Source organism: Nelumbo lutea, chromosome 4 (genome assembly GCF_056320005.1).
Source record: "Nelumbo lutea isolate HS-2025 chromosome 4, American lotus-T2T, whole genome shotgun sequence".
NCBI lineage: Eukaryota > Viridiplantae > Streptophyta > Magnoliopsida > Proteales > Nelumbonaceae > Nelumbo > Nelumbo lutea.
Genome location: NC_142687.1, coordinates 50,740,713 through 50,755,575, shown reverse-complemented (window position 1 = coordinate 50,755,575; position 14,863 = coordinate 50,740,713). Strand labels below are relative to the sequence as shown.

Here is a 14,863-nt window from a genome sequence, read left to right as displayed (position 1 = left end):
TTCCATATGTCGTTTCGGCGAGACAACTGGAAACAACGCGCTGGATATTCAGACCATTTGCGGCCCGATCGTCATTACTGAATGGGAACGATGCAAAACCGGGCTTTTGGCATTCATCGTGCATTGTGGGCCCCTTGACAGTATTGCATCTATCCGGGGCTGCGGCAGATCTGGAAACGAATAACTCCGCTCACGTGGGAGCTTGTGCACGGTTACCAAGGGAGGAAAGTTGCATACACCGTATTTTCAAGTCTGAATGTATTAAAGGAGGGGAGCAAGATAGTGAGTGCATAAAGATGTAAGCGAGCAAGAAGCAAACGGGTGTGATCATACCGAAGTTAAGCGTGTTTGGGTGAAAAAGTATTAGGATGGGTGACCTCCTGGGAAGTCCTTGTGTTGCACCCCAATTTTATTAATATTTTATTTTTGATATACGATTTGCAAATTTCATATGTCGTTTCGGCGAGACAACTGGAAACAACGGGCCGGATTCTCATACCATTTGCGACACGACCGTCATTACTGAATTGGAACGGGGCAAAACCGGGCTTTTGGCATTCGTCGTGCATTGTGGGCCCCGCAATAGTATTGCATCTATCTGGGGCTGCGGTAGATCTAGAAAGGAATAACTCCTCTCACATGGGAGCTTGTGCACGGTTACCAAGGGAGGAAAGTTGCATACACCATTTTCTCAAATCTTAAACAATTATTGGAGGGGAGCAAGATAGTGAGTGCATAATGATTTAAGCGAGCAAAAAGTAGACGGGTGCAATCATTCCAGCACTAATGCACTGGATCCCATCAGAACTCCGAAGTTAAAGGTGCTTGGGTGAGACAACTAGAAACAACGCGTCGGATTCTCGGAACATTTGCGGCACGACCGTCATTACTGAATGGGTACGGTGCAAAACCGGGCTTTTGGCATTCGTCGTGCTTTGTGGGCCCCGCGATAGTATTGCATCTATCCGTGGCAGTGGCAGATCTAGAAAGGAATAACTCCGCTCACGTGGGAGCTTGTGCACGTTTACCAAGGGTGGAAAGTTGCATACACCGTTCTTTTCAAATCTGAAAGAATTAATGAAGGGGAGCAAGATAGTGAGTGCATAAAGATTTAAGCGAACAAGAAGCGGAAGGGTGCAATCATACCAGCACTAATGCACCGGATCCCATCAGAACTCCGAATTTAAGTGTGCTTGGGCGAGAGTAGTATTAGGATAGGTGACCTCCTGGGAAATCCTCGTGTTGCACCCAATTTTATTAATATGTTATTTTCGATATACTATTTTCAAATTCCATATGTCGTTTCGGCGAGACAACTGGAAACAACGCACTGGATACTCGGATCATTTGCGGTACGATCGTCATTACTGAATGGGAACGATGCAAAGTCAGGCTTTTGACATTCATCGTGCATTGTGGGCCCCGCGATTGTATTGCATCTATCCATGGCTACGGCAGATTTTGAAAGGAATAACTCCGCTCACGTGGGAGCTTGTGCACGTTTACCAAGGGAGGAAAGTTGCATACACCGTTTTTTCAAGTCTGAAAGAATTAATGGAGGGGAGAAAGATAGTGAGTGCATAAAGATTTAAGCGAGGAAGCAGCGGACGGGTGCGTTCATACCAGCACTAATGCACTGGATCCCATCAGAACTCCGAAGTTAAGGGTGCATGGGCGAGAGTAGTACTAGGATGGGTGACCTCCTGGGAAATCCTCGTGTTGTACCCCAATTTTATTAATATTTTATCTTTGATATACTATTTGCAAATTCCATATGTCGTTTCGGCGAGACAACTGGAAACAACGCGCCGGATACTCGGACCATTTGCGGTACCATCGTCATTACTGAATGGGAACGGTGCAAAATCGGGCTTTTGGCATTCGTCGTGCATTGTGGGCCCCGCGATAGTATTGCATCTATTCTAGGCTGCGGCAGATCTGGAAAGGAATAACTTCGCTCACGTGGAAGCTTGTGCACGGTTACCAAGGGAGGAAAGTTGCATACACCATTTTCTCATGTCTGAAAGTATTAATGGAGGGGAGCAAGATAATGAGTGCATAAAGATTTAAGCAAGCAAGGAGCAAACGGGTATAATCATACCAGCACTAATCCACCGGATCCCATCAGAACTCCGAAGTTAAGCGTGCTTGGGCGAGAGTAGTATTAGGATGGCTGACCTCCTGGAAATCCTTGTGTTGCACCCCAATTTTATTAATATTTTATTTTTGAAATACTATTTGCAAATTCCATATGTCGTTTCGGTGAGACAACTGGAAACAACGCGTCGGATTCTCGGAACATTTGCGGCACGACCGTCATTACTGAATGGGAACGGTGCAAAACTGGGCTTTTGGCATTCGTCGTGCTTTGTGGGCCCCGCGATAGTATTGCATCTATCCATGGCAGTGGCAGATCTAGAAAGGAATAACTCCGCTCACGTGGGAGCTTGTGCACGTTTACCAAGGGTGGAAAGTTGCATACACCGTTCTTTTCAAATCTGAAAGAATTAATGAAGGGGAGCAAGATAGTGAGTGCATAAAGATTTAAGCGAACAAGAAGCGGAAGGGTGCGATCATACCAGCACTAATGCACCGGATCCCATCAGAACTCCGAATTTAAGTGTGCTTGGGCGAGAGTAGTATTAGGATAGGTGACCTCCTGGGAAGTCCTCGTGTTGCACCCAATTTTATTAATATGTTATTTTCGATATACTATTTTCAAATTCCATATGTCGTTTCGGCGAGACAACTGGAAACAACGCACTGGATACTCGGATCATTTGCGGTACGATCGTCATTACTGAATGGGAACGATGCAAAGTCAGGCTTTTGGCATTCGTCGTGCATTGTGGGCCCCGCGATTGTATTGCATCTATCCATGGCTGCGGCAGATTTTGAAAGGAATAACTCCGCTCACGTGGGAGCTTGTGCACGTTTACCAAGGGAGGAAAGTTGCATACACCGTTTTTTCAAGTCTGAAAGAATTAATGGAGGGGAGAAAGATAGTGAGTGCATAAAGATTTAAGCGAGGAAGCAGCGGACGGGTGCGTTCATACCAGCACTAATGCACTGGATCCCATCAGAACTCCGAAGTTAAGGGTGCATGGGCGAGAGTAGTACTAGGATGGGTGACCTCCTGGGAAATCCTCGTGTTGTACCCCAATTTTATTAATATTTTATCTTTGATATACTATTTGCAAATTCCATATGTCGTTTCGGCGAGACAACTGGAAACAACGCGCAGGATACTCGGACAATTTGCGGTAGGATCGTCATTACTGAATGGGAACGGTGCAAACCAGGCTTTCGGCATTCGTCGTGCATTGTGGGCCCCTCGATTGTATTGCATCTATCCGTGGCTGCGGCAGATTTTGAAAGGAATAACTCCGCTCACGTGGGAGCTTGTGCACGTTTACCAAGGGAGGAAAGTTGCATACACCGTTTTTTCAAGTGTGAGAATTAATGGGGGGGAGCAAGATAGTGAGTGAATAAAGATTTAAGCGAGCAAGAAGCAAACGGGTGCGATCATTCCAGCACTAATGCACCGGATCCCATCAGAACTCCGAAGTTAAAGGTGCTTGGGCGAGAGTAGTATTAGGATGGGTCACCTCCTTGGAAATCATCATGTTGTACCCCAATTTTATTAATATTTTATTTTTGATATACTATTTGCAAATTCCATATGTCGTTTCGGCGAGACAACTGGAAACAACGCGCCGGATACTTGGACCATTTGCGACACGATCATCATTACTGAATGGGAACGGTGCAAAACCGAGCTTTTGGCATTCGTCGTGCATTATGGGCCCCGCGATAGTATTGCATCTTTCCGGGATTGCGGCAGATCTGGAAAGGAATAACTCCGCTCACGTGAGAGCTTGTGCGCGGTTACGAAGGGAGGAATGTGGGATACACCGTTTTTTCAAGTCTGAAAGTATTAATGGAGGGGAGCAATATAGTGAGTGCATAAATATTTAATCGAGCAAGAAGCAAACGGCTCCGATCATACCAGCACTAATCCACCGGATCCCATCAGAACTCCGAAGTTAAGTGTGCTTGGGCGAGAGTAGTATTAGGATGGCTGACATCCTGGGAAATTCTTGAGTTGCAACCCAATTTTATTAATATGTTATTTTCGATATTCTATTTGCAAATTCCATATGTCGTTTCGGCGAGACAACTGGAAACAACGCGCTGGATACTCGGACCATTTGCGGTACGATCGTCATTACTGAATGGGAACGGTGCAAAGTCGGGCTTTTGGCATTCGTCGTGCATTGTGGGCCCCGCGATTGTATTGCATCTATCCATGGCTGCGGCAGATTTTGAAATGAATAACTCCGCTCACGTGGGAGCTTGTGCACGTTTACCAAGGGAGGAAAGTTGCATACACCATTTTTTCAAGTCTAAAAGAATTAATGGAGGGGAGAAAGATAGTGAGTGCATAAAGATTTAAGCGAGGAAGCAGCGGACGGGTGCGTTCATACCAGCACTAATGCACTGCATCCCATCAGAACTCCGATGTTAAGGGTGCATGGGCGAGAGTAGTATTAGGATGGGTGACCTCCTGGGAAATCCTCGTGTTGTACCCCAATTTTATTAATATTTTATCTTTGATATACTATTTGCAAATTCCATATGTCGTTTCGGCGAGACAACTGGAAACAACGCGCCGGATACTCGGACCATTTGCGGTACCATCGTCATTACTGAATGGGAACGGTGCAAAATCGGGCTTTTGGCATTCGTCGTGCATTGTGGGCCCCGCGATAGTATTGCATCTATTCTAGGCTGCGGCAGATCTGGAAAGGAATAACTTCGCTCACGTGGAAGCTTGTGCACGGTTACCAAGGGAGGAAAGTTGCAGACACCGTTCTTTTCAAATCTGAAAGAATTAATGAAGGGGAGCAAGATAGTGAGTGCATAAAGATTTAAGCGAACAAGAAGCGGAAGGGTGCGATCATACCAGCACTAATGCACCGGATCCCATCAGAACTCCGAAGCTAAGTGTGCTTGGGCGAGAGTAGTATTAGGATGGGTGACCTCCTGGGAAGTCCTCGTGTTGCACCTAATTTTATTAATATTTTATTTTTGATATACTATTTTCAAATTCCATATGTCGTTTCGGCGAAACAACTGGAAACAACGCGCCGGATATTCAGACAATTTGCGGCCCGATCGTCATTACTGAATGGGAACGATGCAAAACCGGGCTTTTGGCATTCATCGTGCATTGTGGGCCCCTTGATAGTATTGCATCTATCCGGGGCTGCGGCAGATCTGGAAACGAATAACTCCGCTCACGTGGGAGCTTGTGCACGGTTACCAAGGGAGGAAAGTTGCATACACCGTATTTTCAAGTCTGAATGTATTAAAGGAGGGGAGCAAGATAGTGAGTGCATAAAGATGTAAGCGAGCAAGAAGCAAACGGGTGCGATCATACCAGCACTAATCCACCGGATCCCATTAGAACTCCGAAGTTAAGCGTGTTTGGTGAAAAAGTATTAGGATGGGTGACCTCCTGGGAAGTCCTTGTGTTGCACCCCAATTTTATTAATATTTTATTTTTGATATACGATTTGCAAATTTCATATGTCGTTTCGGCGAGACAACTGGAAACAACGGGCCGGATTCTCATACCATTTGCGACACGACCGTCATTAATGAATGGGAACGGGGCAAAACCGGGCTTTTGGCATTCGTCGTGCATTGTGGGCCCCGCGATAGTATTGCATCTATCTGGGGCTGCGGTAGATCTGGAAAGGAATAACTCCTCTCACATGAGAGCTTGTGCACGGTTACCAAGGGAGGAAAGTTGCATACACCATTTTCTCAAATCAGAAACAATTATTGGAGGGGAGCAAGATAGTGAGTGCATAATGATTTAAGCGAGCAAAAAGTAGACGGGTGCGATCATTCCAGCACTAATGCCCTGGATCCCATCAGAACTCCGAAGTTAAAGGTGCATGGGCGAGAGTAGTACTAGGATGGGTGACCTCCTGGGAAGTCCTCGTGTTGCACCCCAATTTTATTAATATTTTATCTTTGATATACTCTTTGCAAATTCCATATGTCGTTTCGGCGAGACAACTGGAAACAACGCGCCGGATACTCGGAGCATTTGCGATACCATTGTCATTACTGAATGGGAACGGTGCAAAACCGGGCTTTTGGCATTCGTCGTGCATTGTGGGCCCCGTGATAGTATTGCATCTATTCGGGTCTGCGGCAGATCTGGAAAGGAATAACTTCGCTCACGTGGAAGCTTGTGCACGGTTACCAAGGGAGGAAAGTTGCATACACCATTTTTTCAAGTGTGAGAATTAATGGGGGGGAGCAAGATAGTGAGTGAATAAAGATTTAAGCGAGCAAGAAGCAAACGGGTGCGATCATTCCAGCACTAATGCACCGGATCCCATCAGAACTCCGAAGTTAAAGGTGCTTGGGCGAGAGTAGTATTAGGATGGGTCACCTCCTTGGAAATCATCATGTTGCACCCCAATTTTAGTAATATTTTATTTTTGATATACTATTTGCAAATTCCATATGTCATTTCGGCGAGACAACTGGAAACAACGCGCCGGATACTTGGACCATTTGCGACACGATCATCATTACTGACTGGGAACGGTGCAAAACCGAGCTTTTGGCATTCGTCGTGCATTATGGGCCCCGCGATAGTATTGCATCTATCCGGGATTGCGGCAGATCTGGAAAGGAATAACTCCGCTCATGTGAGAGCTTGTGAGCGGTTACGAAGGGAGGAAAGTGGGATACACCGTTTTTTCAAGTCTGAAAGTATTAATGGAGGGGAGCAATATAGTGAGTGCATAAATATTTAAGCGAGCAAGAAGCAAACGGCTCCGATCATACCAGCACTAATCCACCGGATCCCATCAGAACTACGAAGTTAAGTGTGCTTGGGCGAGAGTAGTATTAGGATGGCTGACATCCTGGGAAATCCTTGAGTTGCAACCCAATTTTATTAATATGTTATTTTCGATATTCTATTTGCAAATTCCATATGTCGTTTCGGCGAGACAACTGGAAACAACGCGCTGGATACTCGGACCATTTGCGGTACGATCGTCATTACTGAATGGGAACGGTGCGAAGTCGGGCTTTTGGCATTCGTCGTGCATTGTGGGCCCCGCGATTGTATTGCATCTATCCATGGCTGCGGCAGATTTTGAAAGGAATAACTCCGCTCACGTGGGAGCTTGTGCACGTTTACCAAGGGAGGAAAGTTGCATACACCGTTTTTTCAAGTCTGAAAGAATTAATGGAGGGGAGAAAGATAGTGAGTGCATAAAGATTTAAGCGAGGAAGCAGCGGACGGGTGCGTTCATACCAGCACTAATGCACTGGATCCCATCAGAACTCCGAAGTTAAGGGTGCATGGGCGAGAGTAGTACTAGGATGGGTGACCTCCTGGGAAATCCTCGTGTTGCACCCCAATTTTATTAATATTTTATCTTTGATATACTATTTGCAAATTCCATATGTCGTTTCGGCGAGACAACTGGAAACAACGCGCCGGATACTCGGACCATTTGCGGTACCATCGTCATTACTGAATGGGAACGGTGCAAAATCGGGCTTTTGGCATTCGTCGTGCATTGTGGGCCCCGCGATAGTATTGCATCTATTCGGGGCTGCGGCAGATCTGGAAAGGAATAACTTCGCTCACGTGGAAGCTTGTGCACGGTTACCAAGGGAGGAAAGTTGCATACACCATTTTCTCATGTCTGAAAGTATTAATGGAGGGGAGCAAATAATGAGTGCATAAAGATTTAAGCAAGCAAGGAGCAAACGGGTATAATCATACCAGCACTAATCCACCGGATCCCATCAGAACTCCGAAGTTAAGCGTGCTTGGGCGAGAGTAGTATTAGGATGGCTGACCTCCTGGAAATCCTTGTGTTGCACCCCAATTTTATTAATATTTTATTTTTGAAATACTATTTGCAAATTCCATATGTCGTTTCGGTGAGACAACTGGAAACAACGCGTCGGATTCTCGGAACATTTGCGGCACGACCGTCATTACTGAATGGGAACGGTGCAAAACCGGGCTTTTGGCATTCGTTGTGCATTGTGGGCCCCGCGATAGTATTGCATCTATCCGTGGCAGTGGCAGATCTAGAAAGGAATAATTCCGCTCACGTGGGAGCTTGTGCACGTTTACCAAGGGTGGAAAGTTGCATACACCGTTCTTTTCAAATCTGAAAGAATTAATGAAGGGGAGCAAGATAGTGAGTGCATAAAGATTTAAGCGAACAAGAAGCGGAAGGGTGCGATCATACCAGCACTAATGCACCGGATCCCATCAGAACTCCGAATTTAAGTGTGCTTGGGCGAGAGTAGTATTAGGATAGGTGACCTCCTGGGAAGTCCTCGTGTTGCACCCAATTTTATTAATATGTTATTTTCGATATACTATTTTCAAATTCCATATGTCGTTTCGGCGAGACAACTGGAAACAACGCGCTGGATACTCGGATCATTTGCGGTACGATCGTCATTACTGAATGGGAACGATGCAAAGTCGGGCTTTTGGCATTCGTCGTGCATTGTGGGCCCCGCGATTGTATTGCATCTATCCATGGCTGCGGCAGATTTTGAAAGGAATAACTCCGCTCACGTGGGAGCTTGTGCACGTTTACCAAGGGAGGAAAGTTGCATACACCGTTTTTTCAAGTCTGAAAGAAATAATGGAGGGGAGAAAGATAGTGAGTGCATAAAGATTTAAGCGAGGAAGCAGCGGACGGGTGCGTTCATACCAGCACTAATGCACTGGATCCCATCAGAACTCCGAAGTTAAGGGTGCATGGGCGAGAGTAGTACTAGGATGGGTGACCTCCTGGGAAATCCTCGTGTTGTACCCCAATTTTATTAATATTTTATCTTTGATATACTATTTGCAAATTCCATATGTCGTTTCGGCGAGACAACTGGAAACAACGCGCCGGATACTCGGACCATTTGCGGTACCATCGTCATTACTGAATGGGAACGGTGCAAAATCGGGCTTTTGGCATTCGTCGTGCATTGTGGGCCCCGCGATAGTATTGCATCTATTCTAGGCTGCGGCAGATCTGGAAAGGAATAACTTCGCTCACGTGGAAGCTTGTGCACGGTTACCAAGGGAGGAAAGTTGCATACACCATTTTCTCATGTCTGAAAGTATTAATGGAGGGGAGCAAGATAATGAGTGCATAAAGATTTAAGCAAGCAAGAAGCAAACTGGTATAATCATACCAGCACTAATCCACCGGATCCCATCAGAACTCCGAAGTTAAGCGTGCTTGGGCGAGAGTAGTATTAGGATGGCTGACCTCCTGGAAATCCTTGTGTTGGAACCCAATTTTATTAATATTTTATTTTTGAAATACTATTTGCAAATTCCATATGTCGTTTCGGTGAGACAACTGGAAACAACGCGTCGGATTCTCGGAACATTTGCGGCACGACCGTCATTACTGAATGGGAACGGTGCAAAACCGGGCTTTTGGCATTCGTCGTGCATTGTGGGCCCCGCAATAGTATTGCATCTATCTGTGGCAGTGGCAGATCTAGAATATCATAACTCCGCTCACGTGGGAGCTTGTGCACGTTTACCAAGGGAGGAAAGTTGCATACACCGTTCTTTTCAAATCTGAAAGAATTAATGAAGGGAGCAAGATAGTGAGTGCATAAAGATTTAAGCGAACAAGAAGCGGAAGGGTGCGATCATACCAGCACTAATGCACCGGATCCCATCAGAACTCCGAAGTTAAGTGTGCTTGGGCGAGAGTAGTATTAGGATGGGTGACCTCCTGGGAAGTTCTCGTGTTGCACCTAATTTTATTAATATTTTATTTTTGATATACTATTTTCAAATTCCATATGTCGTTTCGGCGAGACAACTGGAAACAACGCGCCGGATATTCAGACCATTTGCGGCCCGATCGTCATTACTGAATGGGAACGATGCAAAACCGGGCTTTTGGCATTCGTCGTGCATTGTGGGCCCCTTGATAGTATTGCATCTATCCGGGGCTGCGGCAGATCTGGAAACGAATAACTCCGCTCACGTGGGAGCTTGTGCACGGTTACCAAGGGAGGAAAGTTGCATACACCGTATTTTCAAGTCTGAATGTATTAAAGGAGGGGAGCAAGATAGTGAGTGCATAAAGATGTAAGCGAGCAAGAAGCAAACGGGTGCGATCATACCAGCACTAATCCACCGGATCCCATTAGAACTCCGAAGTTAAGCGTGTTTGGGTGAAAAAGTATTAGGATGGGTGACCTCCTGGGAAGTCCTTGTGTTGCACCCCAATTTTATTAATATTTTATTTTTGATATACGATTTGCAAATTTCATATGTCGTTTCGGCGAGACAACTGGAAACAACGGGCCGGATTCTCATACCATTTGCGACACGACCGTCATTAATGAATGGGAACGGGGCAAAACCGGGCTTTTGGCATTCGTCGTGCATTGTGGGCCCCGCGATAGTATTGCATCTATCTGGGGCTGCGGTAGATCTGGAAAGGAATAACTCCTCTCACATGGGAGCTTGTGCACGGTTACCAAGGGAGGAAAGTTGCATACACCATTTTCTCAAATCTGAAACAATTATTGGAGGGGAGCAAGATAGTGAGTGCATAATGATTTAAGCGAGCAAAAAGTAGACGGGTGCGATCATTCCAGCACTAATGCACTGGATCCCATCAGAACTCCGAAGTTAAAGGTGCATGGGCGAGAGTAGTACTAGGATGGGTGACCTCCTGGGAAGTCCTCGTGTTGCACCCCAATTTTATTAATATTTTATCTTTGATATACTCTTTGCAAATTCCATATGTCGTTTCGGCGAGACAACTGGAAACAACGCGCCGGATACTCGGAGCATTTGCGATACCATTGTCATTACTGAATGGGAACGGTGCAAAACCGGGCTTTTGGCATTCGTCGTGCATTGTGGGCCCCGTGATAGTATTGCATCTATTCGGGGCTGCGGCAGATCTGGAAAGGAATAACTTCGCTCACGTGGAAGCTTGTGCACGGTTACCAAGGGAGGAAAGTTGCATACACCGTTTTTTCAAGTGTGAGAATTAATGGGGGGAGCAAGATAGTGAGTGAATAAAGATTTAAGCGAGCAAGAAGCAAACGGGTGCGATCATTCCAGCACTAATGCACCGGATCCCATCAGAACTCCGAAGTTAAAGGTGCTTGGGCGAGAGTAGTATTAGGATGGGTCACCTCCTTGGAAATCATCATGTTGCACCCCAATTTTATTAATATTTTATTTTTGATATACTATTTGCAAATTCCATATGTCATTTCGGCGAGACAACTGGAAACAACGCGCCGGATACTTGGACCATTTGCGACACGATCATCATTACTAAATGGGAACGGTGCAAAACCGAGCTTTTGGCATTCGTCGTGCATTATGGGCCCCACGATAGTATTGCATCTATCCGGGATTGCGGCAGATCTGGAAAGGAATAACTCCGCTCATGTGAGAGCTTGTGCGCGGTTACGAAGGGAGGAAAGTGGGATACACCGTTTTTTCAAGTCTGAAAGTATTAATGGAGGGGAGCAATATAGTGAGTGCATAAATATTTAAGCGAGCAAGAAGCAAACGGCTCCGATCATACCAGCACTAATCCACCGGATCCCATCAGAACTCCGAAGTTAAGTGTGCTTGGGCGAGAGTAGTATTAGGATGGCTGACATCCTGGGAAATCCTTGAGTTGCAACCCAATTTTATTAATATGTTATTTTCGATATTCTATTTGCAAATTCCATATGTCGTTTCGGCGAGACAACTGGAAACAACGCGCTGGATACTCGGACCATTTGCGGTACGATCGTCATTACTGAATGGGAACGGTGCAAAGTCGGGCTTTTGGCATTCGTCGTGCATTGTGGGCCCCGCGATTGTATTGCATCTATCCATGGCTGCGGCAGATTTTGAAAGGAATAACTCCGCTCACGTGGGAGCTTGTGTACGTTTACCAAGGGAGGAAAGTTGCATACACCGTTTTTTCAAGTCTGAAAGAATTAATGGAGGGGAGAAAGATAGTGAGTGCATAAAGATTTAAGCGAGGAAGAAGCGGACGGGTGCGTTCATACCAGCACTAATGCACCGGATCCCATCAGAACTCCGAAGTTAAGGGTGCATGGGCGAGAGTAGTACTAGGATGGGTGACCTCCTGGGAAATCCTCGTGTTGCACCCCAATTTTATTAACATTTTATCTTTGATATACTATTTGCAAATTCCATATGTCGTTTCGGCGAGACAACTGGAAACAACGCGCCGGATACTGGGACCATTTGCGGTACCATCGTCATTACTGAATGGGAACGGTGCAAAATCGGGCTTTTGGCATTCGTCGTGCATTGTGGGCCCCGCGATAATATTGCATCTATTCGGGGCTGCGGCAGATCTGGAAAGGAATAACTTCGCTCACGTGGAAGCTTGTGCACGGTTACCAAGGGAGGAAAGTTGCATACACCATTTTCTCATGTCTGAAAGTATTAATGGAGGGGAGCAAGATAATGAGTTCATAAAGATTTAAGCAAGCAAGGAGCAAACGGGTATAATCATACCAGCACTAATCCACCGGATCCCATCAGAACTCCGAAGTTAAGCGTGCTTGGGCGAGAGTAGTATTAGGATGGCTGACCTCCTGGAAATCCTTGTGTTGCACCCCAATTTTATTAATATTTTATTTTTGAAATACTATTTGCAAATTCCATATGTCGTTTCGGTGAGACAACTGGAAACAACGCGTCGGATTCTCGGAACATTTAAGGCACGACCGTCATTACTGAATGGGAACGGTGCAAAACCGGGCTTTTGGCATTCGTTGTGCATTGTGGGCCCCGCGATATTATTGCATCTATCCGTGGCAGTGGCAGATCTAGAAAGGAATAATTCCGCTCACGTGGGAGCTTGTGCACGCTTACCAAGGGTGGAAAGTTGCATACACCGTTCTTTTCAAATCTGAAAGAATTAATGAAGGGGAGCAAGATAGTGAGTGCATAAAGATTTAAGCGAACAAGAAGCGGAAGGGTGCGATCATACCAGCACTAATGCACCGGATCCCATCAGAACACCGAATTTAAGTGTGCTTGGGCGAGAGTAGTATTAGGATAGGTGACCTCCTGGGAAGTCCTCGTGTTGCACCCAATTTTATTAATATGTTATTTTCGATATACTATTTTCAAATTCCATATGTCGTTTCGGCGAGGCAACTGGAAACAACGCGCTGGATACTCGGATCATTTGCGGTACGATCGTCATTACTGAATGGGAACGATGCAAAGTCGGGCTTTTGGCATTCGTCGTGCATTGTGGGCCCCGCGATTGTATTGCATCTATCCATGGCTGCGGCAGATTTTGAAAGGAATAACTCCGCTCACGTGGGAGCTTGTGCACGTTTACCAAGGGAGGAAAGTTGCATACACCGTTTTTTCAAGTCTGAAAGAAATAATGGAGGGGAGAAAGATAGTGAGTGCATAAAGATTTAAGCGAGGAAGCAGCGGACGGGTGCGTTCATACCAGCACTAATGCACTGGATCCCATCAGAACTCCGAAGTTAAGGGTGCATGGGCGAGAGTAGTACTAGGATGGGTGACCTCCTGGGAAATCCTCGTGTTGTACCCCAATTTTATTAATATTTTATCTTTGATATACTATTTGCAAATTCCATATGTCGTTTCGGCGAGACAACTGGAAACAACGCGCCGGATACTCGGACCATTTGCGGTACCATCGTCATTACTGAATGGGAACGGTGCAAAATCGGGCTTTTGGCATTCGTCGTGCATTGTGGGCCCCGCGATAGTATTGCATCTATTCTAGGCTGCGGCAGATCTGGAAAAGAATAACTTCGCTCACGTGGAAGCTTGTGCACGGTTACCAAGGGAGGAAAGTTGCATACACCATTTTCTCATGTCTGAAAGTATTAATGGAGGGGAGCAAGATAATGAGTGCATAAAGATTTAAGCAAGCAAGAAGCAAACTGGTATAATCATACCAGCACTAATCCACCGGATCCCATCAGAACTCCGAAGTTAAGCGTGCTTGGGCGAGAGTAGTATTAGGATGGCTGACCTCCTGGAAATCCTTGTGTTGGAACCCAATTTTATTAATATTTTATTTTTGAAATACTATTTGCAAATTCCATATGTCGTTTCGGTGAGACAACTGGAAACAACGCGTCGGATTCTCGGAACATTTGCGGCACGACCGTCATTACTGAATGGGAACGGTGCAAAACCGGGCTTTTGGCATTCGTCGTGCATTGTGGGCCCCGCAATAGTATTGCATCTATCTGTGGCAGTGGCAGATCTAGAATATCATAACTCCGCTCACGTGGGAGCTTGTGCACGTTTACCAAGGGAGGAAAGTTGCATACACCGTTCTTTTCAAATCTGAAAGAATTAATGAAGGGAGCAAGATAGTGAGTGCATAAAGATTTAAGCGAACAAGAAGCGGAAGGGTGCGATCATACCAGCACTAATGCACCGGATCCCATCAGAACTCCGAAGTTAAGTGTGCTTGGGCGAGAGTAGTATTAGGATGGGTGACCTCCTGGGAAGTTCTCGTGTTGCACCTAATTTTATTAATATTTTATTTTTGATATACTATTTTCAAATTCCATATGTCGTTTCGGCGAGACAACTGGAAACAACGCGCCGGATATTCAGACCATTTGCGGCCCGATCGTCATTACTGAATGGGAACGATGCAAAACCGGGCTTTTGGCATTCGTCGTGCATTGTGGGCCCCTTGATAGTATTGCATCTATCCGGGGCTGCGGCAGATCTGGAAACGAATAACTCCGCTCACGTGGGAGCTTGTGC

General features: G+C 45.8%; 14 non-coding genes and 15 pseudogenes across 14 annotated transcripts; all 29 read left to right on the top strand.

Moving 5' to 3' along the window:
• The first annotated feature begins 1,132 nt into the window (after positions 1-1,132).
• LOC148855804 (5S ribosomal RNA) lies at positions 1,133-1,251 on the top strand (annotated as a pseudogene).
• Positions 1,252-1,609: 358 nt separating this feature from the next.
• On the top strand, positions 1,610-1,728 carry LOC148855803 (5S ribosomal RNA). Its single transcript, XR_016097792.1, has one exon. It is a non-coding gene; the product is annotated as a 5S ribosomal RNA (ribosomal RNA).
• A 359-nt stretch (positions 1,729-2,087) lies between these two features.
• On the top strand, positions 2,088-2,205 carry LOC148855802 (5S ribosomal RNA). Its single transcript, XR_016098140.1, has one exon. It is a non-coding gene; the product is annotated as a 5S ribosomal RNA (ribosomal RNA).
• A 360-nt stretch (positions 2,206-2,565) lies between these two features.
• On the top strand, positions 2,566-2,684 carry LOC148855801 (5S ribosomal RNA; annotated as a pseudogene).
• Positions 2,685-3,042: 358 nt separating this feature from the next.
• Positions 3,043-3,161, top strand: LOC148855800 (5S ribosomal RNA). The gene has a single exon (XR_016097791.1). It is a non-coding gene; the product is annotated as a 5S ribosomal RNA (ribosomal RNA).
• A 356-nt stretch (positions 3,162-3,517) lies between these two features.
• On the top strand, positions 3,518-3,636 carry LOC148855799 (5S ribosomal RNA; annotated as a pseudogene).
• A 359-nt stretch (positions 3,637-3,995) lies between these two features.
• Positions 3,996-4,114, top strand: LOC148855798 (5S ribosomal RNA; annotated as a pseudogene).
• Positions 4,115-4,473: 359 nt separating this feature from the next.
• On the top strand, positions 4,474-4,592 carry LOC148855797 (5S ribosomal RNA; annotated as a pseudogene).
• Positions 4,593-4,952: 360 nt separating this feature from the next.
• On the top strand, positions 4,953-5,071 carry LOC148855796 (5S ribosomal RNA). Its single transcript, XR_016096960.1, has one exon. It is a non-coding gene; the product is annotated as a 5S ribosomal RNA (ribosomal RNA).
• A 358-nt stretch (positions 5,072-5,429) lies between these two features.
• LOC148855795 (5S ribosomal RNA) lies at positions 5,430-5,546 on the top strand (annotated as a pseudogene).
• A 359-nt stretch (positions 5,547-5,905) lies between these two features.
• Positions 5,906-6,024, top strand: LOC148855794 (5S ribosomal RNA). The gene has a single exon (XR_016097893.1). It is a non-coding gene; the product is annotated as a 5S ribosomal RNA (ribosomal RNA).
• A 357-nt stretch (positions 6,025-6,381) lies between these two features.
• LOC148855793 (5S ribosomal RNA) lies at positions 6,382-6,500 on the top strand (annotated as a pseudogene).
• A 359-nt stretch (positions 6,501-6,859) lies between these two features.
• LOC148855792 (5S ribosomal RNA) lies at positions 6,860-6,978 on the top strand (annotated as a pseudogene).
• A 359-nt stretch (positions 6,979-7,337) lies between these two features.
• Positions 7,338-7,456, top strand: LOC148855791 (5S ribosomal RNA). The gene has a single exon (XR_016097182.1). It is a non-coding gene; the product is annotated as a 5S ribosomal RNA (ribosomal RNA).
• A 358-nt stretch (positions 7,457-7,814) lies between these two features.
• Positions 7,815-7,932, top strand: LOC148855790 (5S ribosomal RNA). The gene has a single exon (XR_016098139.1). It is a non-coding gene; the product is annotated as a 5S ribosomal RNA (ribosomal RNA).
• Positions 7,933-8,292: 360 nt separating this feature from the next.
• On the top strand, positions 8,293-8,411 carry LOC148855789 (5S ribosomal RNA; annotated as a pseudogene).
• Positions 8,412-8,769: 358 nt separating this feature from the next.
• LOC148855788 (5S ribosomal RNA) lies at positions 8,770-8,888 on the top strand. The gene has a single exon (XR_016097789.1). It is a non-coding gene; the product is annotated as a 5S ribosomal RNA (ribosomal RNA).
• Positions 8,889-9,247: 359 nt separating this feature from the next.
• Positions 9,248-9,365, top strand: LOC148855787 (5S ribosomal RNA; annotated as a pseudogene).
• A 359-nt stretch (positions 9,366-9,724) lies between these two features.
• LOC148855786 (5S ribosomal RNA) lies at positions 9,725-9,843 on the top strand. Its single transcript, XR_016096594.1, has one exon. It is a non-coding gene; the product is annotated as a 5S ribosomal RNA (ribosomal RNA).
• A 358-nt stretch (positions 9,844-10,201) lies between these two features.
• Positions 10,202-10,319, top strand: LOC148855785 (5S ribosomal RNA; annotated as a pseudogene).
• Positions 10,320-10,678: 359 nt separating this feature from the next.
• On the top strand, positions 10,679-10,797 carry LOC148855784 (5S ribosomal RNA). Its single transcript, XR_016097309.1, has one exon. It is a non-coding gene; the product is annotated as a 5S ribosomal RNA (ribosomal RNA).
• Positions 10,798-11,153: 356 nt separating this feature from the next.
• LOC148855783 (5S ribosomal RNA) lies at positions 11,154-11,272 on the top strand (annotated as a pseudogene).
• Positions 11,273-11,631: 359 nt separating this feature from the next.
• Positions 11,632-11,750, top strand: LOC148855782 (5S ribosomal RNA; annotated as a pseudogene).
• Positions 11,751-12,109: 359 nt separating this feature from the next.
• On the top strand, positions 12,110-12,228 carry LOC148855781 (5S ribosomal RNA). The gene has a single exon (XR_016096597.1). It is a non-coding gene; the product is annotated as a 5S ribosomal RNA (ribosomal RNA).
• A 359-nt stretch (positions 12,229-12,587) lies between these two features.
• LOC148855780 (5S ribosomal RNA) lies at positions 12,588-12,705 on the top strand. The gene has a single exon (XR_016098138.1). It is a non-coding gene; the product is annotated as a 5S ribosomal RNA (ribosomal RNA).
• A 360-nt stretch (positions 12,706-13,065) lies between these two features.
• On the top strand, positions 13,066-13,184 carry LOC148855779 (5S ribosomal RNA; annotated as a pseudogene).
• A 358-nt stretch (positions 13,185-13,542) lies between these two features.
• On the top strand, positions 13,543-13,661 carry LOC148855778 (5S ribosomal RNA). The gene has a single exon (XR_016097788.1). It is a non-coding gene; the product is annotated as a 5S ribosomal RNA (ribosomal RNA).
• Positions 13,662-14,020: 359 nt separating this feature from the next.
• On the top strand, positions 14,021-14,138 carry LOC148855777 (5S ribosomal RNA; annotated as a pseudogene).
• A 359-nt stretch (positions 14,139-14,497) lies between these two features.
• On the top strand, positions 14,498-14,616 carry LOC148855776 (5S ribosomal RNA). The gene has a single exon (XR_016096593.1). It is a non-coding gene; the product is annotated as a 5S ribosomal RNA (ribosomal RNA).
• The last annotated feature ends 247 nt before the right edge of the window (positions 14,617-14,863 follow it).